The following is a 26,905-nucleotide window of genomic DNA, read 5'->3' as shown; positions in this document are numbered from 1 at the left end:
ATTTAAATACAGTCATCTTATGTACATGTCCTTTCCAAACAGTTTACAAGCTGCCAAGCAGAGTAATGAGAAAAAAAGACATGAAGACCCAGGGAAGAATTTATTATCATAAGTATTAAATTGACAACCCCAGCCGTTGAAACTGTGAATTCTGAATAGGGGCTTAAATTAAATTGAACAGGAAGCTCCAAGTATAAGGAACAGCAATGGAAAATTAATGGAATTACTTCAGATCAAGAGAACTTTAGATGGCTGAATATGGGGGCAGCTTCATGATGAGAAAACCTAATAGGAAAATGTCACAGTAGAAATTCAGGTAGTCCATGACTTACAACAGTTCATTTAGTGACCATTCAAGTTACAATAGCACTGAAAAAGTGACTTACGACCTTTTTTCATAATTACGACCATTGTTGCATCCCCATACTCATGTGATCAAAATTTGGATGCTTGGCAACTGACTCACAGTTATGACGATTGCAGTATCCTTTTGTGACCTTCTTACAAAAACGTCAATGGGAAAACCAGATTCATTTAACAAGCATGTTATTAACAACTACAGTGATTCACTCAACAACTGTGGCATGAAAAGTCGTACAATGGGGCAAAATTCACTTAACAAATCTTTCACTTAGCAACAAAAATTTGTGGCTCAATCGTGGCTGTAAGTCAAGGACTACCTGTATAGAGAAATGGTGACTGGATTCATGCCAAGACATAATGACTTTTGTCGGGTTTTGACTTAGTAAAAATAACCAGGAGTAAACAAATGGACAGGAAGAGAAACCACCTAGAGAGAGCTACAAGAATTAAATGGATGAAAATGAGCCAACTGATGACTGAAAAGGAAACTATTGTGTAGGGCAGGGTGATGGAATACAATCAAGACACATCAATATTTTGGTTAAAGAAAGGACATGATTACGAGAAGAGGTGGAAAAGAAAAAGCTAGGAAAAAGCCATACAATGTATTGGATCAACAGGATAGATCAGAGGTCCCCAACCTTTTGGGCACCAGGGGCTGGTTCTCTGGTGAAAGGTTTTTTCTGCGGAGAGTGTGTGGTTTTGTGTGCTGCCTGCATCCCACAGATGGGGCTTTGCTTGTTTGTGCGGACCGGTTGCTGGCATGCCACGGATCGGTACTGATCCACGGACTGGGGGTTGGGGACCCCTGGGTTAGATGATGATGATAATGATGACAAGAATAATGGATGGATTTAATGGATGCCTAAAGTAGAAGATAGGGACGCGGTGGCTCAGTGGGTTAGGACGCTGAGCTTGTCGATCAGAAGGTCGGCAGTTTGGCGGGTCGAATCCCGAGTGCCGCGTAACAGAGTGAGCGCCTGTTACTCGTCCCAGCTTCTGCCCACCTAGCAGTTCGAAAGCACGTAAAAATGCAAGTAGAAAAATAGGGACCACTACGGTGGGAAGGTAACAGCGTTCCGTGCGCCTTTGGCGTCTAGTCATGCCGGCCACATGACCACGGAGACGTCCTCGGACAAGCGCTGGCTCTTCGGCTATGAAACGGAGATGAGCACCGGCCCCTAGAGTCGGAAACGACTAGCACGCATGTGCGGGGGAACCTTTACCTTTACCTTTTAAAGTAGAAGATAATGGTCTGAAATTAAAGAGTGTAAGTCAGACCTTTATTACATGAATATTATTTTTTTTTAAAAAAAAAAATCTGCGTCAATAAATTCCTCAAGGTTTGGGTGAAAGTATAGTTAATGTTTCTTTACAGGTAGTCCTTGACTTACGACCAGAACTGGGACTGGAATTTCCATCATATGTTTCTGAGGATGTAAGCTGTCAGTTTTGATAGTGGTAATTAAGCCAAACATTGTGGTCATTAAGCTGAGTGTTCATTAAGTGAAATGGTCGTTAAATGAATTCAGCTTCCCCAACGGGCAATTTGTGCCATTTTTTTTCTATAGGAAGTTGGCAGGAAAGATAACAAATTGCAATCATGTGACTGCAGGACACAGCAACCGGTTATAAATGCAAGCCAGTTGCCAAGCAGCCGAACTTCAACCATGTGACCTTGAGGATAGTACAATGGTCTTAAGTGAGAATATAGGTCACAAGTCACTTTTTTTAAGGCCACTGTAACACTGAATGGTCATTAAGTTAAGGACTACCTTTAAATTAAAAAGTAATTAATTTTGAATTAAAAAGCAAATTGCAAAGAGAAATTTCCCTAACTGAATACTGTACTACTTCAGTTTTAACTAAACTTTATTGGATCATCCACTTATAAGTGGATAAATAATTCCAAAATATGCAATTTATGCCATGCTTTAAGCCAGGGGTCCCCAACCGGTACCGGGCTGCAGCATGGACTGGTACCGGGCTGCAGCATGCCAGCAAACGGGCCACACAAACAAGCAAAGCCCCATCCGCGGGATGAAGGCAGCACCCAAAACCATGCCCCCTCCAGTCTGCGGAAAAATCTCTCTCCAAGTAACTGGTCCCTGGTGCCCAAAAGGTTGGGGACCTCTCTTTTAAGCCCTGTCCATCTACTTGCTCCTAAGCAAATTGTCGTCTTATATATATATATTAAGCATTTTATATGTTAACAAAAATTCCAGGCTACCCAAGGAGATTCCATGGAACCAAAATGAGCCTAACAAGTTTATATTTCCATGAACAACTGAACTCCACCAGCTGAATTATTTTGTCCCTCCGTATTTTACACTAACAGCAGACTTCCTATGCTTAAAGGCTCATGGAAATGGATATTTTGCAATATACGGTACTTGGAGGCTAGTTCCCTGCAGGAATGCATACAATAGGCCAGAACTGTATGATGGTTAATACCAGCTCCTGCTTACAATTTTGTAAGCTATTGCAAAAGAAATCATGGTATATATCCTTTGGATATGAAATGAAAGTATTCCCCTGCACCAAAACATGAGGTGGTGATCTTTATTTTCATTCCACTATTTCTACCTGCTCTCCTTATTGCATTTTCTCTCGTTCAAGAAGAAATCCACTTGAAGTCATGCCCGGAAACATCCCATTCCAAAACACAAATATAGACCAAACATTATATTTTAATCAAAAACTTCAGGTGAAGGAATGATTAGCTTGTATTTATAAGAAAAAGTAAAACATCTTGAGGTAAAAATTGAATGATCTCAGTCACTCAAAGTGGCTAACAAGTGTAACAAACTAAGACCAATTATATTATGTCTAAAAATCAATAGCAATGTGCTATTTCCATTATTTTAATAAATACTGTTTTCAATTTTAACCATTAATTTGTTAATGTTACACAAAATATATCACTGAAATACCTTCTATTTATATTTTAAAAAGCCATACGCTAACTAACTAAATAAATATATTTTAAAAAAAGGAAACAGGGCATTACTTTCACGTACCTGGGAAAGTCAATGTGTTTATTAATTCATAACATCAGTCCTGTAAAGTGATGAGAGGTCTCTCCCTGTTGCCAGTACCTATTCCAATTCTGTTGGGCGGGGGGGGGGGGAACGGTACTTATTCTTATCTGCAATCTATGAAGAGTTTCAAGTTGTGAAACAGTCACCATCTGCCTGTCTAGGATTATGCCCAACATAAAGGTTACAACATTCCAGTTCTGAAAACCAGTTCAACTGATGCACCCAAAACAGAGACGGGTGGCAACAGTACACATACACCATTTGAAATATATTTGCAACATCAGTCCACAAAAAAAGAACACAATACTTGCTTTGAAGTATTGAATAAACTCTATCATCTTGTACCAGTAGGGAGGATGAGAGTTGTTAATTAACTGGAGGTTATCTGGTTGGAAAAGGATGAATTTAAATATTTTAGTAACTCTACTGACAGCCAGTTTGGACTAATGGTTAAAGGGATCAAGCTAAAAACTAGAATATGAGTTCCAGTTCCACTTATGGCACGAAGCCAGCTGGGTGACTTTGGGCCAGTCACTGTCTCTCAGCCCAAGGAAAGAGGTAAAGGCAAACCACTTCCAAAATATTGTCCAAAAAATTGTGAGGACTTGTCCAGGCAATTGCCAGGTGTCAAGATTAATTCAAAGGCACACCCAAAAAGAATTTATACTGACTAGATAATATTCATATGAAGAAAAACATAATATTATATGCATCATTTAAAATTATTTTGAAAGGAATCACACATTGCTGTGTTTATCCACACATTCCACATATAGAATGAAAGAATACAGTGACAGCCACATTTCTTTCTCCTTTTGTTAGTTTCTTTGGTTTTAAAGCAGATCATCTCACCAAGATGAGTGATCAGAATCAGAAGAGGTCTCATTTTGCTTGGAATGCCAAGAATACTACTGCAATACCATCTTTCTCTGTTTTTAACAAATCTTCCCTCAAAAGGACAGAATTACAGTGTAAGAAGGATTCAAGACAAGTTGAGCAACTGTAAAGAAGCACCGTGAATCAGTTCAGGGGATTGGAAACAGTTTGCAAGAAATGTCTTTGCTATATAGTTCACTCTTCATTGACCACATTTATATCCTTTGTACAAATTGTTCTGCCAGCCGACTTCCAGTGGCCTCTTTATTTTCACATCCAGATAATACAACACAGAGAGTTGATATCACCCCACTGGTCAAATTTTGATGGTGACCTCGTCTAGGGTGAAAGACTAACCTTGTTTTGCTTCCTTTGCTCTGCCAATTACATATACTACAGGTACTCAACTTACAACTGTTCGTTTAATGACGGTTCAGTTACAAGGGCACTGAAAAATGTGACTCATGACCATTTTTCATGTGACCGTTGCAGCATCCCCATGGTCACGTGATCAAAATTCAGATCCTTGGCAACTGATTCATGTTTATGACGGTTACAGTGTCCCAGGGTCATGTGATCACCTTTTGTCACTTTCTGACAAGCAAAATCAATGGGGAAGCTGGATTCACTTAATAACCATGTTACTAACTTAACTACAGTGATTAACTTAAAAACTGTGACAAGAAAGATCGTAAAATGGGGCAAAACTCACCCAACAAATGTCTTGCTTAACAACAGAAATTTTGGGCTCTAGATCAGACATGTCAAACTCCCAACATCATGTGACATTTGACACCCCTGCTCTAGATGAAAGACTTAAAAATGTTTTATAGGATTATATACATGAAGACTAGTATGGTTTATTACCTAAAAGACAACTAATAGATAATGTAAGAGTAATTTTGAATATAACTGAATATTTACAAAAATGCAAAGACAAACAGGTTGCATTAATCTTTCTGGATGAAGAAAAAGCTTTTGATAACTTGAACTGGGCCTTTAGTGGAAAAGATGGGCCAGTGCTCATCTCCGTTTCAAAGCCGAAGAGCCAGCGCTTGTCCGAGGATGTCTCCGTGGTCATGTGGCTGGCATGACTCTCTCTCTCTCTGTATACGTATACATATACATATACGTGTGTGTGTGTGTGTGTGTGTATAAATTTTTTGGATTGCTAACAAAGAATTAAAGGGAGGCTGATATGGCCATTTCAAACTCATTTGTTCTCATCAGTCAGTCATACCATTCTGAGATTCGAACCTGGGCCGACTGCATCTTAAGCAGTTGTTTTAACCCCTATTTACACAAATATGAGCTGTCACTGTTGTGACTACAGCCTGTGGATGGCCTTGGGTTAGGCTGAAACAGGAAATAAGATTTGCCCCGTATTTGGGGCCTAGCAAGGTATTCAAAATACTTAACAAATGTTAAGTGTTAAGCTCATATTTGTGTAATTTTTTTTTATTGCTAACAAAGATTGCTATATCAGTCTCCTTTTAATTCTTTGTTAGCAATCCAAAAAAATTTACACACACACACACACACATATTAACACAGCATAAATCACTCAATAATTAGTAAACAGTGTGTTGTCTGGGTAACATTTGTGGAACAATCTTTAACAATTAATTTCTATAATCTATATTCCATATGTTAATTTTAGTTGATTTCCCCTTTCCCCAAAGTATTATATTATATTAATATGATTGTTACTCTTTAGGAATATTGGAAAACTATATACTTAACTGTTCTTTATCAAAATAATAAGAATTGTATTAATCTAATATTTCGAGCTTTTTTTGCTCTCATCAGCTAGCCATACCCTATCCTAGTCTCCCATTTAACTCTTTGTCAGCAAAAAGAAATTTGAATACACAATATATTGCAGTAGCGACTTGAGCCCTGCTTAACGTTCCTAGGTTGGAGCTGCAAGGCAAAAGAAATCATAATAATAGAACTGCAGTTTAACAAGTTCAAAAACCCAAGGTGCATCAAACTGGTCTGACCGGAAAAAACCTCTCTCTCTCTCTCTCCCTCCCTCCCCCCCCTCTCTCTCTCTCTCACACACACACACACACACTCAGTTACAATTACAGCAACTGCTTCCTGAAAAACAAAAAATAAATGCTTTTATTTAAAATGAAATCTAAATTTAATGTGAGAACAGGGAAAATAGGTGGAGGGAGGGGTATTACAAATGTTCACTGCCTTGAGTAATAAAGAGGGATAAAAATATAATAATAATAATAATAATAATAATAATAATAATAATAATAATAATAATAATAATAATAATAAACAAACTTCTTGTAGCAGGATATGTTCTGACCCTAAACTAAGTCATAACCGTGTGTCAAAATTATTGCATTCTTCACACTGGAGAAAGTAGGGCCTGAATTAAACTAGCAGTGATTTTTTTTTCTTTCTGTAAAGGGTCACAATTATTTTAGGGGTTGATTTGATGGCAACGGGAAGAATCCATTGGCAATAGAAATACTTAGTAAGCAACAGCTTGTCTCAACAGCAACCAGCTTACCTTCCTGCAGCTGGGATGAGTAGTTGGATGAGAAACATTCAAGGAATACCTGTTCTATAGGTTAGAATGGCAAGTTGAAAAACATCCTGGGAGAAGGCAACTGTCAAATACTTTGTACTGTTGCCAAGAAATCTACAGGGATGTATTCATAAAAATGACCAGGAATTAAGTTTAACTTAGAGATTGGAACTCCCCAGATTTAAAGATAACAGGAAATATGGCTAACCTTAAATAAACAGGAAATTAAGGCTTTTTAGATGACTAAGAAGTAAAAAAAAAGACTTAGAATATGGTAATAGCAAACAACTTTTGGAACTTCTGTTAGTACAGAAATGTACATGGAAGTAATGACCATAAATCCTGGTCAACACACAAGAGTATCACCTTAACATTTAAAAAAAGAGAGATGGGTGAGAGGAGAGCACCAGCCAGATACATCATGGGTTGTAAACAATGCACAAATCATGGTTTTCCATTATATCCAAACGTGTACTAGCTTCAGCCTCACCAATTTATTATTTATGAAATTTTAGAGATTAGACCAATCACCGATAGATGAATCAAGTTAATATAGATTAAGAAAAATACACACAACTCAGTAAATGAAATAATAAAAAAATAATACGCCTTTCATACTTGATGGTTTCCAGATGTGTACCTCCAATTCTTACCTTTCCCAAACAATGTAAAAATTTGGAGAAAATTAGGTTAGAAAGTCTGAACTAAAGCATGTTCTGAAGAGATGAAAAAAACAATGGCTCATGCTTTTTAAATAATGGCATTAAATGGGGAAATTTAGCAGGTATAAATTATGACAAGCAGCTAGGTTTTAAGGGTTATGTTTCTGCAGAGATAATCTGTTGAAAGATCACATATAATGGAAGAAGCCAGAGATCATAGTGGGTTGAAGCAAGTGGTGATGATAACCAATCGGCATACATCAAAATGAAATTTCGTTGCATACAGCTCTCAAAGGGTCACCACCTCCGATATATACTCCTTGTTCGTGGCCCGCTCAAATTTCACATTGTCCATTTTAGTCTCTAGGGAGCGAACGATGGCAAACAGGACAGATGGAAATGGGGCTCCATGTGGATTAGCCCTCAAATTCGCTTGTATTCCGACAACCTCGCCTTCTTTCCTTTTTCTGATCCTGACTCTTCCACCTTTTCCTTAAAGAGGCCTTGCTTCTTTTCGCCCCTGGAGCACGCTGCCGTCGCCACCAACTCCTCCAAAAGCCTCTCTCTCTTCCTCTGGGCCTGCCGACAGCCTCATCCAGTTCCTTTGCTCCATAAACTCCAGGTCCTCTCCTCCTCTGGAAACAGCCCTGATTTGCAATAGAATCCATCACTGGGCCAGCAGTCAGATCTTGCTGCTGGCAGAACAAATTCAAACAGCGCCAACGACTTTTAATGGTCTCACCAACAGTTCCAAAACAACTAGAAACTCACCAGGCCAGCAAAGATTGTCGGTCGCATGTCGTATGCCACCCCAGTTCCACCATGTTGCTCAAACACATCAAAATCTTCCTGATCATGTGGCCTATAGCCCTTACTATCCCTCCCAAAACTATTCGCCTTCAAGAGCCAATGCAGCCGCAGCCATTCCAGGCGCCGCCATCTTAGATGGTGATGTACATTCATAAACTCTCTTAATACATGTTTTCATTTTTTCTTTCCCTATTTCAATCTGAGTTCAGAATTGGGGTAGACGACCTTTTTGCTATCCAGGGACAGAATTCAACTCTTTTTTTCAGGGTTGTGCCGGGTGGGTGGAGAGGGAGGGAAGACCTCAGTGCCATAGTAGATACAATGTTGATTTTTCCTAACTGGTTTTTGGAGAGGTAAGACTTTTACTGCAATTTTCATATACAGGTGAAACTCGAAAAATTAGAATATCATGCAAAAGTTCATTTATTTCAGTAATGCAACTTAAAAGGGGAAACTAATATATGAGATAGACTCATTACATGCAAAGCAAGATAGTTCAAGCCGTGATTTGTCATAATTGTGATGATTATGGCATACAGCTCATGAAAACCCCAAATGCACAATCTCAGAAAATTAGAATATTGTGAAAAGGTGCAACATTCTAGGCTCAAAGTGTCCCACTCTAATCAGCTAATTAAGCCATAACACCTGCAAAGGGTTCCTGAGCCTTTAAATGGTCTCTCAGTCTGGTTCAGTAGGAATCACAATCATGGGGAAGACTGCTGACCTGACAGTTGTGTAGAAAACCATCATTGACACCCTCCATAAGGAGGGAAAGCCTCAAAAGGTAATTGCAAAAGAAGTTGGATGCTCCCAAAGTGCTGTATCAAAGCACATTAATAGAAAGTTATGTGGAACGGAAAAGTGTGGAAGAAAAAGGTGCACAAGCAGCAGGGATGACCGCAGCCTGGAGACGATTGTCAGGAAAAGGCCATTCAAAAGTGTTGAGGACTTTCACAAGGAGTGGACTAAGGCTGGAGTCAGTGCATCAAGATCCTGGACATGGGCTTCAAATGTCGTATTCCTCTTGTCAAGCTGCTCCTGAACAACAAACGTCAGAAGCGTCTTTCCTGGGCTAAAGAAAAACAGACCTGGTTTGTTGCTCAGTGGTCCAAAGTCCTCTTTTCTGATGAGAGCAACTTTTGCATCTCATTTGGAAACCAAGGACCCAGAGTCTGGAGGAAGAATGGAGAGGCATACACTGCAACATGCTTGAAGTCCAGTGTGAAGTTTCCACAGTCTGTGTTGATTTGGGGAGCCATGTCATCTGCTGGTGTTGGTCCACTGTGCTTCATTAAGTCCAGGGTCAACAAAGCCATCTACCAGGAGATTTTGGAGCACTTCATGCTTCCTTCCGCAGACGAGCTTTATTTTCCAGCAGGACTTGGCACCTGCCCACACAGCCAAAAGCAGCAAAACCTGGTTCAGTGACCATGGGATTACTGTGCTTGATTGGCCAGCAAACTCGCCTGACCTGAACCCCATAGAGAATCTATAGGGCATTGCCAAGAGAAAGATGAGAGACATGAGACCGAACAATGCAGAAGAGGTGAAGGCCACTATTGAAGCATCCTGGTCTTCCATAACACCTCAGTAGTGCCACAGGCTGAAAGCTTCCATGCCACGCCACATTGAGGCAGTAATTGCTGCAAAAGGGGCCCAAACCAAGTACTGAGTACATATGCATGCTTATACTTTTCAGAGGTTCGATATTGTTCTATGTACACTCCTTGTTTTATTGCATGTAATATTCTAATTTTCTGAGATTGTGGATTTGGGGTTTTCATGAGCTGTACGCCATAATCATCACAATTATGACAAATCACGGCTTGAACTATCTTGCTTTGCATGTAATGAGTCTATCTCATATATTAGTTTCCCCTTTTAAGTTGCATTACTGAAATAAAGGAACTTTTGCACGATATTCTAATTTTTTGAGTTTCACCTGTATGTTCTGCTTAAAATGGTGAAAGAACTTTGTCATTACTTTGATGTAACAATGATCAGATGAGGCTCTAGCTACATATTTTAAGAAGCAGTTTCCAGAATTCAATGGGGCTTTGTTCTGGGTAAACATGCACACGATTGCAGTCTTAAATACTGTTATTATTTCAACCATATAACATCAACCTGTATGGTTACATAATACCTATGTGATCAGCTGCCAACTGGTTCGGCAAGAAATAGCCCTGGAGCTTTTTGAACACATCAGCCAGATTGTGAAATGTCCAACTGTGGAGGCTTTTGTTACCTCTTTCTTGAAGTGCCTTAGAGTTTCCTCCAGCATTTTTAAAAAGGATCTCCAGTTTTTCTGAGACAGGATCCCAGGGTACATTCAGGAAGGAGATTTCCAATCTAGATGGGAGAAATCCACCCATTTTTCCCCTTCCTAAAAATGGTTCTTCCCAAGTTGGGAATTCCCAATCTCCAAAATCCCCCAAAGGCTACATCTCAGTAGTGGCTGGCTGATGATCAGTTGAAACTGATGGATCCTAGATATGCCCACTAAAGTTGAACGTTAGCTTCAATGAATTCTCTCCCATGGAGAGCAGTATCATGCTGCAAGTTCCACTTTATTTGGAGGAATGTGCAATGCCACAACACATTTACAGAAGGTGGAGCTTGCTTCATCTGATATGATGCTATCTTTGCCATTCAGTTCCATCCAGGTGATGCTGACATCATTTACCTGCAGTCTATTGTTGGAAAGTTCCTTGAAAATGTGAGGTCGGGTGCTCCAATTAACATATTAAGATTTTTCTGTTTATCTATCTGCTTCCCAAGGATAATTATTAAAAAACTTTAATTGGAATTATTTAATTTTAATGCATTCATTATAGTATTAATATTCTGAAACAAAGCATTTTTAGAATTGGATTTTTTTTTCCTACAGAAGAATATTATTTTAAAAATATTGCTTTTTTTATTAAGCAAATGTAATATCAACATAAAAATAAAACCAAATTGAAAAATGAACTACACAGAAAAAGAAAGAGCCCCCTCCCACCAAAAAAGAAGAAAAAAAGTAAAGCTGGTATATTATTTCTATATAATTGAAGAAAGTATAAACATTAAGCATCAATTATTTATTATATCAATTCCAAATGGTAGTAATTATAACTAACAATTACTTTATCCAGTCGCCCTGTCTACCCCGAATTAAGGGATTACAGGGTCATAAAAAAGGGGGGAATTACATTATTACTTATTACCAATTTTTAAGTATCTTAGTAACATTATTAATAAATGGCATCCATATTTGACTAAATCTATTTTTTATTATAGGATTTTAAAACATTTTTACTGTCAAGTTAGTTTTTCTGCCAATGCAGTTTTCCTCAATTTATAAAAGCACTGTTTTAATGATAGCTTCATTGGGAATTTCTCAGTGATAAATCTGAGTCCTAGCACTAAAAATTGATTGGATTTTTATGTAGCACTTTATATCACAGAAAATTATAAAATTGTTTGCATATATATGGCTAGGCATATGTATAATTTTACAATTTATCATTTGCATATAAATTAATACTGATAGAATACTAGAGGAGCAACTAATTTACCTGTTAGCTGCAGTGGATTTAAATATTTAAAGATAATAAATTGCTGCAATTAAATTGTTACTTAGGACACAGTTTAAAACTTGACATCATTTTTTATCATGTGTAGGAAGGAAAGGAAGAACAGGGTGACTATTTCTGCCATTTTTGTTTCCTTTTTAGATACTCCCCATATCAGAACCTTCTAAGTCAGGGATGTCAAACTGCCAGCCCACGGGCTGGATGCGTCATGCCGAAACTGAGCCCACCCTATTGCCAGCAATGAAGAAAAAGTCGCAATACGTCGCAACGTCATATGATGCTGCGAGTTTGACATCTAGTAGGCCACAAGGAATACCATCATGTATTTGTAAGTACAAAAAAGAACAAGATTTACCATTTGTTTTGGATGATAAGAAGTCAAAACCATTCTAAGCACACATTTAAAACTGTCCTTAGAAGTTTAGATAAGATGGAAACATTTTTCTCCTATCCATTTTCTCTTAACCCATTCCTTTGTTCATCCTCAAAACAAGTTAAAAGGATAAATTTGTCCAATTCAAGGAATGGCATGAAAGAGAATATTATTGAGTTAGTGACAATCATAGAGAATCAACCTATCAACAATGAATACATATTGCAGAGGGAATGGAAATGAACTCCAACTTGACTCCAAATAAAGCAAGCACTATCTGTAAATCATATAAATTGTCTAGTTAATTTCATTCAAAGGATTCCATAGTGATATATCTCTGATCTTTTAGTATAGTAGTAGAAGAATCTCAACCCTTTTATATAATCTTTTTATATCAGCCACATCAGGGTGTAAGAAACTTTAAAATATTTCAGCAACAGGATTTGAATTCCAAACTTGATTCCAAAGAGACTGCAATCAAACTCTTTAAGGCTCTTTGTGAATCTACCCCAACAAATTATTAAGAAGTTTTACATAAAGAGTACAGAAATAGTTGTACTGCAGGGACTTGTCCAGGTAGTTGCCAGGAGTCAAAGCTGTTTTGCAGGCACAAAATAAAAAATAAAGTACTAGTAAACTATTGTCTTGTAAGGATGGCAATAGAAAAATAAATTACTTGTGTTTCCTTTTAGCTAATTTAATTCAATCTCTTGATTTAACTAATCTGGCAGGTGAAAAGATGAACTTCAACACTGTTATCACATGCTGGCTTTCCTTTTTCCAATTGCTTCAGGTTCTGAATCACAGTTCATGCAATGTCCAATTTATCTTATTGAGAGTTCTGATTTGTACATAGTATCAAACATCACAGTTCAACAAAATGAAAAAGAAAGATAAGAGGCTTCAGGATTATACAGAATCAATTTTCTGCTTCCCTTTCAGATCAAATATTGTTTAGCTCTATGTGTGAATCTTAAATTGTTCTTGATTTAACTTTAATGAAAACAAATATATAAATTATATATAATTTAAAATGTCTTCCCTAATGTAGTTAATACCAATCATGGTTAGCACACTTTGAGCATCATTTAGTCAAACAAAAGATTTATTTTTTTATTTTTTTGCTTTTAAGTGCAAGGGGAAATGTACTCCATTGGGTGTCTTATTTTGGGGGCAGAATAATATAACATAAATAATGAAGGAAAAAGTGGAAATGTTTCATTTTCCAAAATATTCTATCCTGCCAGTCTATTTTCCTCATTATGATAAAGTATTGAGGAAAAAGAATAAGGGACACAAGAGCAACAAAGGAGAAAATCTTCTTAAGAGAAAAACAAGAAAAATTATCTTAGCACAGAAAAATGTTGCTCTTTGCTGCAGGGCTCCTTTGGTATGTCAGTCTCAACTGAAGCAGTTTATACATTTATAAATAAATACAAATAAATAAAACAAGCTGGGGAGAGACAAATAAGAAGGGAATGTTTCCTCAAGGTAAGCAAGAGGTGGAGAACAGCCAAGAGTGGCTGAAAGAAAAACCATGTTGCCTTTGAGTCAGTGAGTACTATGATAAGAATCCCTGGATTTAGAAGAGCAGTCTACCTGCAGATGAAAAAGAAAAAAAAGCGGAATAAAATTGCTAGAAACCATTAGGTGCTTTAGAATATTTCCTGAGAGGCTAAGATGCTAAATCCTTTAGTTCTGTGTTGGGTACAAAGCAACTATGACTCCAGACTACAATCATAAAATGAATACACACACCTTATTTTGCTTCTTCCTACCTCTCCTCAATTGCTAAGCAGATTGATTTGAGCTTCTTAGATTGTAAGCCACCCTGAGTCTTCGGAGAAGGGCGGGATATAAATGGGATTTAAAAAAAATTGTAAATGGTAAAAATAAAAGATCCTCTTTTCATCCTGTTTCTAGAGGAGACTACAGGACAGTCTCAACTCATCCTAGGTTCCCAGACTAGTTGGAAGCAGCAACCAGGCTTTCATGTTGAAAGTAAGCGGAAGGCAGTAGGGTGCACCTTTTTCTGGGCCAAGGGCCATATCTGCTCTCTAAGCAGCCTGTGAGAAATGCAATTTAGACAGTAATAGGTGGGAATGGGAAAAAAACCCTAAATTTGATTTTATATCCATTAAATTAAAATATAATTAAAGCAACTACTCCACGGGCATGTATTTATTCATTTTGCCTATTTCTCAAATTATGTTTTTAACGTAGCAACTTTTAGAGGCTTATGGGGGTTATATCTAACACATTTGAAGGCTACTTCTGATATTAGATGACTGATCTTGAGCATGTGGAAGTACATCATTCCCTCTATTTACAGAAGGCTTCTAGATAGACATTCACAATTATTTTGAGCAGTATACCAAGGAAAATCAAAGCACCTTGATATGTGCCTTGATAGCACATTCCTAAGACCCTTCAATTGTTAATAAGGAGCTTCAGAAATGCAGTTCATCTCCAAGGTCACATATTCAGTCCAGCTCGAGACTGCACAATTCCAGGCTCCTTAAGTGAGAGGAATATCTATGCTGATTTACCAGGTAATAAGGGATCCTAAAATCTGAGGTCTGGAAAATCTGAGTCCTTAATGAAAGGGAAAGTCTCTGTAGATAAAGATGTCTTTGCATTTTATCCCCACTACATGAGGAGTCCATAAGAGATGTGCAATCTTGGGAGTAGGGCTAAATGCAGGGTCCTTGATTTATGTTGCACAGATTTCTACAGTCTCATCTTTTTGCATCATCTGAAAGGGCTATATATGCTTTTTCTTGTATTCTTGGAAGTCCTACAAAGATTCATTATCTCATTTTTCAGACTAGGCTGGCATTCCTGACTGTTTCCAAGAAAGGAAGAACAGAAAAGTGAGAAAATTGTGCACCATTTGGCCTTTGTTTGCACAAAAACATGACCAGATTCTCAAAGTTGAGAAGAGAAGTTGGTGAATTATTGTCAGTTGGGAAGAAGAATATACGAATGGAAAGAAAGCAGAACAGAATAAGGGAATGGGATTGGAAGAAAAAGAATAAGGGCAAGGTAGAAGGCACTTCCATTCCGTCATTACAAGGGACCAGAAATGAGTCTTAGAGGACATCTTTGTTAAACCCTTTTCACTGAACATGGTTAATCCAAACCCCTTTAATATTCTAGAATTAGCCCATAGGAAATTGGAGACAAGAACAGGAATAATACCTATTCACACTTCCTAAAAGAAAGGGGATATGAGACTTGGATGAGACAATACTAGGAAAATGGTACCAAAGTTAAAAAAACAATTGGAAGAACCACACAGCCAAAGACTAGAACTATTAAAATAAGATTGGGGGGGGGGGAAGTAGAGGTTGAATTACTTTTCATAAGAACGAAAACCAACAGGAGATGAAGTGACATCAAAGGTAGTTGGAAGAAAAACTATATTGGAGAGCTCTCTGAATTAGTCCTTCAGAAAGAAAGTGTGAAGGAAACAGCTGCAGTGATACATGGACTAACTTTACTTGTGTACAGTCAACTTTAAACATCACAAAACCAGAATTCTCTGTGTCAACTACTGTGATTTTAAAAATTAACAAGATTCCTTAAAAATCATGAAATATGTATCAAGCAATCTTCAATAAGCATCCTTTTGTAAGAGTAATAGATGACCCTTGCTACCGGTAGTAAGGCCTGGTCCAACATGGTTCACAATAATCTCAGCATCCAGATAGCAGTATATGATCCTTTACAATTGTGATACACAAGCGGACTACAATCTATTTTTTCTTCACCATTACTGGAACCATTGGAGTAGCTAGGGTTACCACAGAACAGAAGTACAAACACACAGATTCTGAGGATTTTGCTTTGTGGGGATGCAGAATGGAAGGATGGAAGAAAGGCCAATGGTAGGAAAGGTGAAAAGAAGCTTATCAAAAAAAAGATGGGCACTATCAGAGGAACGACTAAGAACAAAGGGAAGTGAATTTACATGTTGAATATTTAATCCAACATTCTGAAATCCAAGCTAGCATTTATTATCATTCTGAAATATTTCTGAACATAAAGTTTATGTTGCGATCAGCAAAAAATAGTCTCATTTTCCATGGCCATATTAATTTAATAAATTATATACCCCAACTCTACATTTTTCAAACTCTTATTTTCTCTACAGCCCGTTTGTGCTGGAGATCGGGGGGGGGGGGGGAATAACTTGAGAAATATCAAAGCGCACGGATATAAAATGAATAATAAATGAACTACTGAAATCTAAATTGGACCCATCAGAAAGGAATCCATTCCCACAAAGAGCTTGAACAATCAATAACGAGGATGCTTAGAAGTACCAAAAAGGATGCAAAGGCTAGGTTGGGAAAAGGAGGGAGGAAGTATTGTATGCTGGTAGGAGGAGGCCAGGGGGGCGAGAGATGAAAAAATGCCGGGTGGGGGCTCTGAAGAGGCGGACTCGGCACACCCCCGCCTGCCTTTACCTTCTTACCCTTAAAGCCGATCGCAGAGATGAGACTCCGGCTCCAGGCAGAAAATAACGGCGCGCCCCCCCCGCACCATCCGATCAGGACGTGCTGATTTTGCTGAGGTTGCTCCCCACAGCCACCCGATTCATTCTAAAGCATTCACACGGTCATCCACTCACCCATTCATTCATCCACGCGCGTGCGCGATCAACGTTCTCTCCCCCCACCTTACCGTGCCGGACCCCGCCAGCCAGGCGGCCCGAGAGCTCTAGAGCCGTGGGGGGGGGGGGGGGAAACAAAGGAGGAGTCGCTGCCGCCGGCTCCCCCTCCTCTCACGGCGCGCTCCCGCGATAGGTAGCACCATACAGCGCGCGCGCGCGCCCTCCTAACAGGCTAGACGAGTTTCCTCAGGAGCGCGCGCTCATTAGTTCCTAGCCGGCAAGACGCGGCAAGGGGGCGCGCTCGCTCTGGTCTGAACCTGCTTGTCTTTTCCACCAATCGGAGAGCTATTCCCTTAACAGAATCATAACATCTTCCAAAGACTTGCTACCTATTAGCCAATCACGAGGGGGAGGAAGTGCGAGAAAAACCTTTAAAGCATTACGTAGTCGTTAATGGACCAATAGCAAAACGTCTCACATTTTTGTTCTGATCCTTCCATTTTCTCTCTCTAAGTGACTTTGATTTGTTTAAAACAATAGCTCAAAAGCGCTGCATATAGTAGAGATTACAGTACAGTAGACAGAAGCAGGATGGCAGACGTAGATGTTATTTGGGAAAACGGATTGTTTTTTTCCCCCTAAGTCCCACCTCTTAACATTAGCCTCAGCCAATAAAGTGGCGAAGGAAGGCTTTTTCGCGCTCCTTTGAAAAGAAGACGAGTTAAGGTGGAGACGCGCTTGGCTGGATAGAGGCGCGCGCTGACTTGCTTCGCCTTCCCAATTTTCTCTCCCCATCCCCCAACGCCATCCGAGCCGGCTGTGGATGCGCATGCGCATTGCTAGTACCACTGCGGCTGAGGGGAATACGGGGGGAAGGGGCTTTAATAATGTAAATCTGGCAGCCGTTGAAGCAAAGTATTTCGCTTGGCTGCTTCCTTAAGGGCCCCTATCCAGTGAGTTTGCCTCTGCTTCCTTAGCCGACTGAAAGGCCAGGTATTAAAGAGAGGGTTTCGCAAAAAAAAAAAGTTCAGTTGACCTAGAAGATGGAGAAATGGAAGCGAAGCGAGGATGGCTTGCTAACATTTGATTGGTTAATAAGAGTAGCGATACGACGTCGGCTTTCGAGAGTCAATAGAAGTTAAATCCACCGAGGAAGACTAGTTCACGAATGTACAATATCTAGAAGTGTACAGACGTAGGTTAGGGCACATGAAAGGGTATGCTGAAGAATCCTGTCTACCTAAAATACTACGTTTTAATTTCTTGAGGTTATGCAAATAATGCAGGTGGTGGAGAAAAGCTGTATTCTGTTTATGTGTGTATTTGCAAACAAAAAAGGACTGATTCTAGAGGCGAAGATAAACTGCTTTCTGCTCTGAGATGAGATAATTGAGATAGTTCTACAGAAAATAGCCTTAGAATCCAGTTTTCTGCTTCTATAAAAATTCATTTTACAGAAGGGCCTGTTGTTGAAGCTAAAGTGTCAATTTACCTGACAACAATTTAATCTGAATGCTGGGGGGGGGGGAACTATGCTCTAAAACAGTGGTCCCCAACCTTTTTGACACCAGGGACTGGTTTTGTGGAAAACTATTTTTCCGTGGATTGGGGGAGGGAATGACTCATGTACTGTATGTGCAAATGAAGCTTTGCTTGCTTGAGCAGCTGGTTTCTAACAGGCCACAGATGGTACCTGTCCACCGCCTGGGGGTTGGGGACCCCTGTTGTAAAACACATTTAGAGTTTCTATTTTTTTCCTATAAAACAGAAGCATGTTTCACAGGAAGGTGAATTAATAGTGTTAAAATCTAAATAATATGAATATAAAGCAAGGGTAAGATAATAAGCCCCAAGATGCTGAACCACTTGCTCAAAACCCAGTTCTCAGTCATTTGGGATTGCCCGCAGACTCCATATTCTTACATAATGTAATTTAGTCATCCTGCTCTTTTGTGGATCATAACTGTGCACTAAATTTCTTAAATGGACATAAAACTGCCACATCCTGTATCCATAGACTCCTCCACTCACCCGGGTGAGACTCATCCTTACTTTCATCTGCCCATTTTTTTCTATTATACTGAATCACTCAGAGGTCTCCAGATCATCTCCATTCTTCCAGCTCTTGTTCTGGAACAGTTTGCCTTCTGAGATGAGGGTGGCTTTTACTCCCATGGCCTTTTGGAGGCTTGTAATTTTTTTTTCCATAGAAGGCATAAATTATATTTAGTTGAAGTCCCATGTTGGGTATATCTGGTTTACTGTGTGACCTGAGTAATTATGGAAGGTAAGACATTTGAACTTTGGTTTTATTTTAAAATTAGATTGGGGGTCTGGGTATTGCTTGTCCTAACAAGCTTCTACATTTAAGTTGTGTTTTAAACTTCACAGAATAAAACAGACACTTTCCATTTTACTAGTGGAGTATACTGGGAACCACTGTAAACACAAGCAAGTTGCTCAGTGCCCAAAATGCGATCACATGGCCATAGGAATGGGGTTAGAATTTAGAATCCAAGTCGTAAGTACCTTTTTTGGGATCTGTAGTAATTTCTATTTGGGTTGCTAACAATAAATTATTAAGTGAGGGCTACCTGTATACAATGTTGGTCTGCCGGAATATAGTATGAAAGAATGCTCCAAAAGCAGGCTGATTTCAAAGCTCCTGGTTAAATAAGAACAACTGAAAAACATACAGAAGTCATGCTTTTTTAGAAAGTTGTGACACAATCCAAAACTCAAGAACTAGATGAGTTCATTTAGATTTAAGTTCATTTTGCTACATAAAAATTGTTTGCAAAATCCATTTCACATGGTACAGAAAAGTACAAAATAATTGTTTGAATTTTGCTATCCACATAAATTGATAGAAAAATAAGGCAAAACAGAACATAAGCTAGAAAAAACTAAATATGGGTTTTGGTGAAAACAGGAGATAAAATTATCCTATCAATTATCCTATTACTATCATTCTAAGAACATGCTAATTATGTGGTAAAGGGCTGGTGACAAGACAGGCAAGATAATATTGCTGTTTTTTAATAATAATAATAAACCTTTATTGTCAAAGTACAACATGTGTACATTGAGATTAGCTGAGCCTCCCCCGTGCTCCCTCCCCCCAACACACAGTGACAATAAACCCTCCATCCTACCAGACCATGTGTACCAACTACACCACACACTGGCCTCCCAAGTCAATTCTGCATAAGTTCACAGAGATTATATCCCATTCAAAAGCCTAACAGCCCACGGATAAAAGCTGTTTTTCAGCCTGTTGGTACGGCTGGCTATACTCCTATATCTCCTACCTGATGGTAGGAGAATAAAGAGATACCGTCCAGGGTGTGAGTCATCCCTGAGAATTTTCCTCACTCTTCTAAGGCAACGAGCCCTGGCTATGTCATCCAGGGGTGTCAGGGGACAGCCCACAATGTCTTGTGCTGTGCTCACTACCCTCTAATACTTTCCTGTCCACGGCTGTCAGACCAGCATACCAAACCACAATACCATATGAGAGGACGCTCTCTATAGTAGACCGGTAAAAGAGGGTCATAAGCCGTTGTTCTACCTTGTTCTTCTGCAAGACCCTAAGAAAGTGAAGCCTCTGTTGGGCCTTTCTAGCCACCTGGGTTGTGTTAACTTTCCAGGTCAGATCTTCACAGAGGTAGACTCCCAGAAATTTAAAGGAGGAAACTCTCTCCACACAGTCCTCCCTGATGTAAAGTGGAGCAGGTTCCTCCTTTTTTCTCCAGAAATCTAATACCATCTCTTTCATCTTGCCGATGTCTTCCCTGTCTTTCGTCTTCCCTGTCCAATGAGTTTGCTGCTGCTATGGAAGCAAAATGTCACTATATTAAATGAATTGGGATCCTGCATGGTGTTCTAGTTGCCCCTGAAATCTAAAACTCTTTTTTAAAAAAATGAGTTTATATTTTAATTGTTTAACTACAGATGTAGTGGTTTACAACATTTATACATATACCTGAGAACTGTAAATTATCTACGATAGATAGAACTGCCACCAAGCCAACTCTCTTGGCTAATTTCTTCACACCTTGTCATATTGAAACCAGCTCCTTAAGAAGTAGTTGGAGCAATTGTTTGGACAAATGCTTGAAGTGCAAGCAAATATAGAGGTGGCCATGGTTTCATGAGGTTTCTTGAGATCAACTTATTCTAACTTTGTGGAATTGGAACAAGTTATTTCGGCTTTGTTTTTATTGGCTTCTAAAACCAGGAGTAGCATGCAGCTTCAGCCAAAGTGTTTTAAACCTCTTTCTCCTGTCTTTTCAAGTCAATGATCTATTGCAGGCATGTCAAACTGCCTCTCCATAGGCCAGATGTGTCACACCGAAACCGAGCCCACCCCATTGCCGGCAATGGGGAAAAATGTTTCTTTTATATAACTGACACAACATAAAATGAAGAGTACAATTATAATGTCATTACACATTTATTCTAAATATGATGTTAGTCATATATAGAACTTAGAGTATATATAGAATCAGCATTTATTTTAAAAACTGATTGCTTTTCATCCTCCGAAACGAACAAATCCTGTTAAGGACGTGTCAAGAGTATCACATGGTATTTTATAAGTTCTGATTTCTTGGAGGTGAAATCCGAACATGGGAGGTACCGTGTTTCGCCAAAAATAAGACTGGGTCTTATTTTTTTTGCCCCCAAAGAAGCACCAGGTCTTATTTTCGGGGGATGTCTTACCTCCGACACTGACAGCCTCGCCCAGCAGGTCCACTTCTTTTGGGGCCGAAGGAGCAGCTTCATTCTGCAGCTGCATTCCAGCCTGCATTTTGTAGTCAGGCCTTTCTGGAAGCCCTTTGCAGCCGAGTACTGAGCTATGGATTCAATCCATAGTTTAGTTCTCGCCTGCAGAGGTCTTCCAGAACTGAGCTATGGATTAGCTATAGCTCAGTTCTTGGCTGCACAGGCCTTCCAGAAAGGTGTGTGACTCAGAAATGCAGGCCTAGGACGCTGCAGAAGAAGTGGGCTGGTGAGGAGAGGACGAGAGGACTGGCTGCAAGGTAAGTGGGCGTGGGGTGGGTGGGGCAGCTTCACACCCCCACCCCTGCCCTAGCTTGATTTTTAGGTGTGTGCCTTGCCCCAAAACTAGGCCTTATTTTGGGGGTAGGGTTTATATTAGGCCCACCCCCCAAAATCAAGCTAGGACTTATTTTCAGGGTAGGTCTTACTTTCAGGGAAACATGGTACTTAAGTCTGAATTCACATTTGGCCAATTGGTGCAACTGGAACAATTGTCAGGGTCATCAACTATGGTTGCCTGGAGCTGTTCAAGTCTCAAGGTAGTTTTCAGAATTCTTGGAAAAAGGATGCATGGAGAGAGTCATTAATACTTTGTGTGCAACTCTTGAGCAAAGAACCCATTTTCTAAATCATGCTCTTTTGTCTCTCCATACCTTGTCTAAAGATAGCCTGATTTCTCCTGCTGATGACAACCTTTCATGGTTGTCTCCTCCCTATATTTGCAAAAAGGTTTGGCATCTCTGAGATACCATGTGCAATCCAAAATGTCAGGGAAACAGTAAAGGTCACCAAATTTAAGGCAGATTCCACTATGCAATTACCACACGATGCTTTCTTGGAGCTAGGGAGTAGTTTTTTTGTGCTTCCTCAGCCTGCAAGCAAAGTGTAAGAGTTAGTTCTTACATAGTCAATGAAAAAAACAAAACAAATTCAGTGTTGCAGAAACAAAAGAAGATAAAAACAAAACTCAAACAGAACCAAGAACTGGGAAAATGGGAAAGAAAAAGATATACAAGATATACTGTATAGAGTTTCTTAAAGAAAGTTGCCGTTATATTTTTGATGAAGGCTTCCTAACTTTCCTCAATAAATGTTATTTATCATAAGTTCTTGTAATCGTGCCTGAATAGTTTTAAGTTCTGCCTTGGGGTGAAACCTAACACAGATAGTGTCAGGCTGTTTCCCACAGCCAGCCCTATGTTATTGTGTCCTGCTTTACCAGGCCTGAGATTCCACTTCTTGTAAGCAGCCCACACCTCTAAATGACTGGCAGACGCCCCTGGTGCAATAGGCAGTGCATCAAGTAACTTTCTGCCTTATGGGGAGAGATGACATCCTTTCTCTGAGATGGGAGTCACTAGGTGCATCCCATTAGGCTGTTACTGAATGTAAAGCTGGAGCTGAACATGGTTCTCGGTTTCCCCAAATAAATTGGAGAAGAGAGTCCAGAGCATGATCTGATAGGGCATTGGCATTTGCTTCTACTCTCAAATTTACACTCAAGTTTGAGAACGATAACTGTATGTCCCAAGAGTTTACTTTGATAGCAAATCCACAAGCAGAGGTACAACGTTTATGCTAGATTGCCCCCCTTCACTATTTTGTGTTAACTATATAGTTTCTAAGCCAAGTCCAAAGTTCACATTCAGCACTTAAAAAAAATATCTAGAGGTTATCTGTCCATAGATCACTGTGCCCAACGTATCCCATCCAGAAAACAGCTAAATAAGCCAGCATTGTTGAAAAAGCACTTGATGTTTGTAGTGTATGCCTTTAAAGCACACATGGAAATGTCAGCACAGCAGGGGGCTGGACAGCTCCAGGCTATAACCGCTTTTGGCGGGAAAGCCTGAATAGAGCGAGTCGTTGACAGCCTCAGGGCATGGTCAGCTCTGGCGGGAAGCCAGGGTTTAAATCCATTGGCCACCTGCACTGGCGGGAAGCCCAGGTTTAAATCTATTGGTCACCATTCACCTGGGCAGGTATAAAGAGACTCCAGGTAACCCCTTTGCTCCAGCTTCATTTCTGACTCAATAAAGAAATACTACCCAGCTCAAGTGTCCGTCTCTCCGTTCAACCACGCGATATTGCAGTGTTAGAACCCATATCAATAGGTTCCCCAATCCTTTCTCTCCCCACTCCTTTTCTTTCTTTTCCTCTTTCATCCCGACCTGAATCTCACTCTCTCCTCATTCTGGATTCTGCCATACTCCTAGCGGGGAGTGCTTGAGGTTATTGCCTTGACTTCCTCTATCGCTACAATGTAACACTTTGCTTTCCTGCATTATTCTTCTGTGAACTTTTCCATCCCTTAATGTCAGCTAGCAAAGGGAGAGGAAGAATGGAATGCAACCTCCGGCAACTTCGCACTCAGGAGAAGGTGCAAAGAGCCGCCTAAACATCGCAGCTACAACCAGAGATCGCCTGATATTATCTCCCTTTTCCCACGAGGAACCTAAAACCTGGAGATTGGGCCATTTGAACTGACCGGATGATCTATGGGGCGGAGTTTTGCTTGGGACACTTTTACCTATCGATCTGAGTGGGAAATCCTCAGATCCTGTCTAGTATGCCTGCTATCAACTTCTCCTAATAAAAGATATTTTTGGAAGAAACTGCTTCCACGAGTTCTACTTTCTTGGGATGAGGTTTTGAAGTGGGCCCTGACACATGGAGCCACTTGTGCTTCCACTGATGTTTCTAATAACATGGAACTGCTCCTGAAGGGTCCATTTTGAATTCAATTTTGCATATTGAACGGTCACTGCAGTCGTATCTAAAGCACTAACCTCTTTGATTTCTGGACAAAGGAAGCCTATGCACATGCTATTTTAGGGGTTTGGTTTGCTGAAATTAAACTTCAGGTATTGAACCACAGCATTTTAGAACTGTCGCTTGAGAAATTTTTTTTTGTAGTCTTTCATTGATGACTTCTACTTTGTTTTTGTTGCAAAAGTAATGATACTGGCTTCATTAACAATGTTTTCCCCCATAATCTTTTTACTGCTTCTGATACATTCCTCTAAACATCATAGCTGCTAAGGCAACAAGCTGTCTGCCATGAATAATCAAGTTTTGTAACAGATTATAATTGATGAAAATTGTGAGGTTTTTTTTTAAAAAAACTTTCAATGAGCTATTTAATATTTTTATAATAATGCTTATAGCAAAATTATGATCCCACTGATAAATCATGCATGCTTCAGCTAAGAGTTTGAAAATTTTGATTTTACAATTTTTACGGGAATTTTCTTCCTTGGAATTGTTATTAGTTTCTATTACTGCCACTATTATTCTGTATTTTTCTTTGCATCCCATTAGTGGTGTATAGTCACATAGTTCTCATGGCCCAGATCTTTGTTGTTGTTAGCTGCGAAGTCGTGTCCGACCCATCGCGACCCTATGGACAACATTCCTCCAGGCCTTCCTGTCCTCTACCATCTTCTGGAGTCCATTTAAGCTCACGCCTACTGCTTCAGTGACTCCATCCAGCCACCTCATTCTCTGTCGTCCCCTTCTTCTATTGCCCTCGATCTTCCCCAGCATTAGGCTCTTCTCCAGGGAGTCCTTCCTTCTCATTAGGTGGCCAAAGTACTTGAGTTTTAGCTTCAGGATCTGGCCTTCTAAAGAGCAGTCAGGATTGATCTCCTCTAGGACTGACCGGTTTGATCGCCTTGCAGTCCAAGGGACTCGCAGGAGTCTTCTCCAGCACCACAGTTCAAAGGCCTCAATTCTTTGGCGCTCAGCCTTTCTTATGGTCCAACTTTCACTACCATACATTGCAACTGGAAAGACCATAGCCTTGACTATACGCACTTTTGTTGACAGGGTGATGTCTCTGCTTTTTAGTGTGCTGTCTAGATTTGCCATGGCTTTCCTCCCCAGGAGCAAGCGTCTTTTAATTTCTTGGCTACAGTCCCCATCTGCAGTGATCTTGGAGCCCAGGAAAATAAAATCTGTCACTACCTCCATTTCTTCCCCATCTATTTGCCAGGAATTGAGAGGGCCAGATGCCATGATCTTGGTTTTCTTAATGTTAAGTTTCAACCCAAGTTTTGCACTCTCCTTCTTCACCTGCAACAAGAGGCTCTTTAGGCCCAGATCTTAGGGGATGGCAAAACGTATGATTATTGCACAAAACAGTAACAGACAGAGAAAGAGAGAAAAAGAGAAAAAATATTTTAAATGTATATAGATATAGTTACAAACAGCACACATGCTTTAGGTTACCCTATCGCACGGGTCGGCAACCCGCGGCTCCGGAGCCGCATGCGGCTCTTTAAGCCATCTGCTGCGGCTCCCTGTCCTGCTCTGCCATTCTGGAAAAAAAGTGGGAGTAAAAAAGTCCCATTGAGAGAATGGGGTGGCAGAGGTTTGGGGAGCTGCGTGAGCAGCTCTCCAAACCTCCACCACCCCGTTTGGAGAGCTGTTGCCTTGTCAAACATGGACGAAGGCATCAGCTCTCCAAACGGGCGGCGGTGGTTTGGAGAGCTGCGCGCGCAGCTCTCCAAACCTCCACCGCCCTGTTTGCAAAACTGCTGCCTTCGTCCATGTTTGACGAAGGCATCAGCTCTCCAAACGGGGCGGTGGAGGTTTGGAGAGTGGCGGGTTGGAGAGCTGCACGCGCAGCTCTCCAAACCTCCACTGCCCTGTTTGGAGAGCTGCTGCCTTCGTCCATGTTTGACAAGGCAGCAGCTCTCCAAACAGGCGGCGACGGTTTGGAGAGCTGTGTGCGCAGCTCCACCGCCACCTCTGCAAGCCTCCACCGAGAGAATGGGGCGGTGGAGCACTCCGCCGAGAAAATGGGGCGGTGGAGGCTTGCCGCCCATTCTCTCGGCAGAGACTTCTTTAGGGAGATCCAGCTTCTGCCGCGCCGCACCGAGAGAACAGCGCTCCACTGAGAGAATGGGGCGGTGGAGGCTTGCCGCCCATTCTCTCGGCGGTGACTTCTTTTGGGGGATCCAGCCTCTGCCGCGCCGAGAACAGCAAGCCGCCCCATTCTCTCGGCGGAGCGCTCCACCGCCCCATTCTCGGCAGCTTGCCACCCCAAAAGAAGTCTCCACCAAGACGAGAGAACGGGGCGGCAAGCCGCCAAGAGAATAGGGCGGTGGAGCGCTCCGCCAAGAGAACGGGGCGGCTTGCTGTTCTCTCGGTGCGTTGCGGCAGAAGCTGGATCCCCCGAAAGAAGTCTCTGCTGAGAGAATGGGCGGCAAGCTTCCACCGCTCCATTCTCTCGTTTTGGCAG

General features: G+C 40.5%; 1 protein-coding gene across 7 annotated transcripts in view; it reads right to left on the bottom strand.

The window, feature by feature from the left end:
• The window catches only part of SMARCA4 (SWI/SNF related BAF chromatin remodeling complex subunit ATPase 4), a 103,546-nt gene extending 86,380 nt beyond the window's left edge, over positions 1 to 17,166 (bottom strand). For all 7 annotated transcript variants that reach the window (XM_083353079.1, XM_083353080.1, XM_083353082.1 and 4 more), the window contains exon 1: positions 16,947 to 17,166. The gene's annotated coding sequence lies outside the window, so the exon portion shown is untranslated. The remainder of the gene's footprint in view (positions 1 to 16,946) is intronic.
• Between the last annotated feature and the right edge of the window lie 9,739 nt (positions 17,167 to 26,905).

The sequence above is a fragment of the Vipera ursinii genome (assembly GCF_947247035.1).
Source record: "Vipera ursinii genome assembly, chromosome: 2".
Taxonomy (NCBI): Eukaryota; Metazoa; Chordata; class Lepidosauria; order Squamata; family Viperidae; genus Vipera; species Vipera ursinii.
The sequence above is the reverse complement of the archived record's forward strand: the minus strand, read 5'-3'. Positions and strand labels throughout refer to the sequence as shown.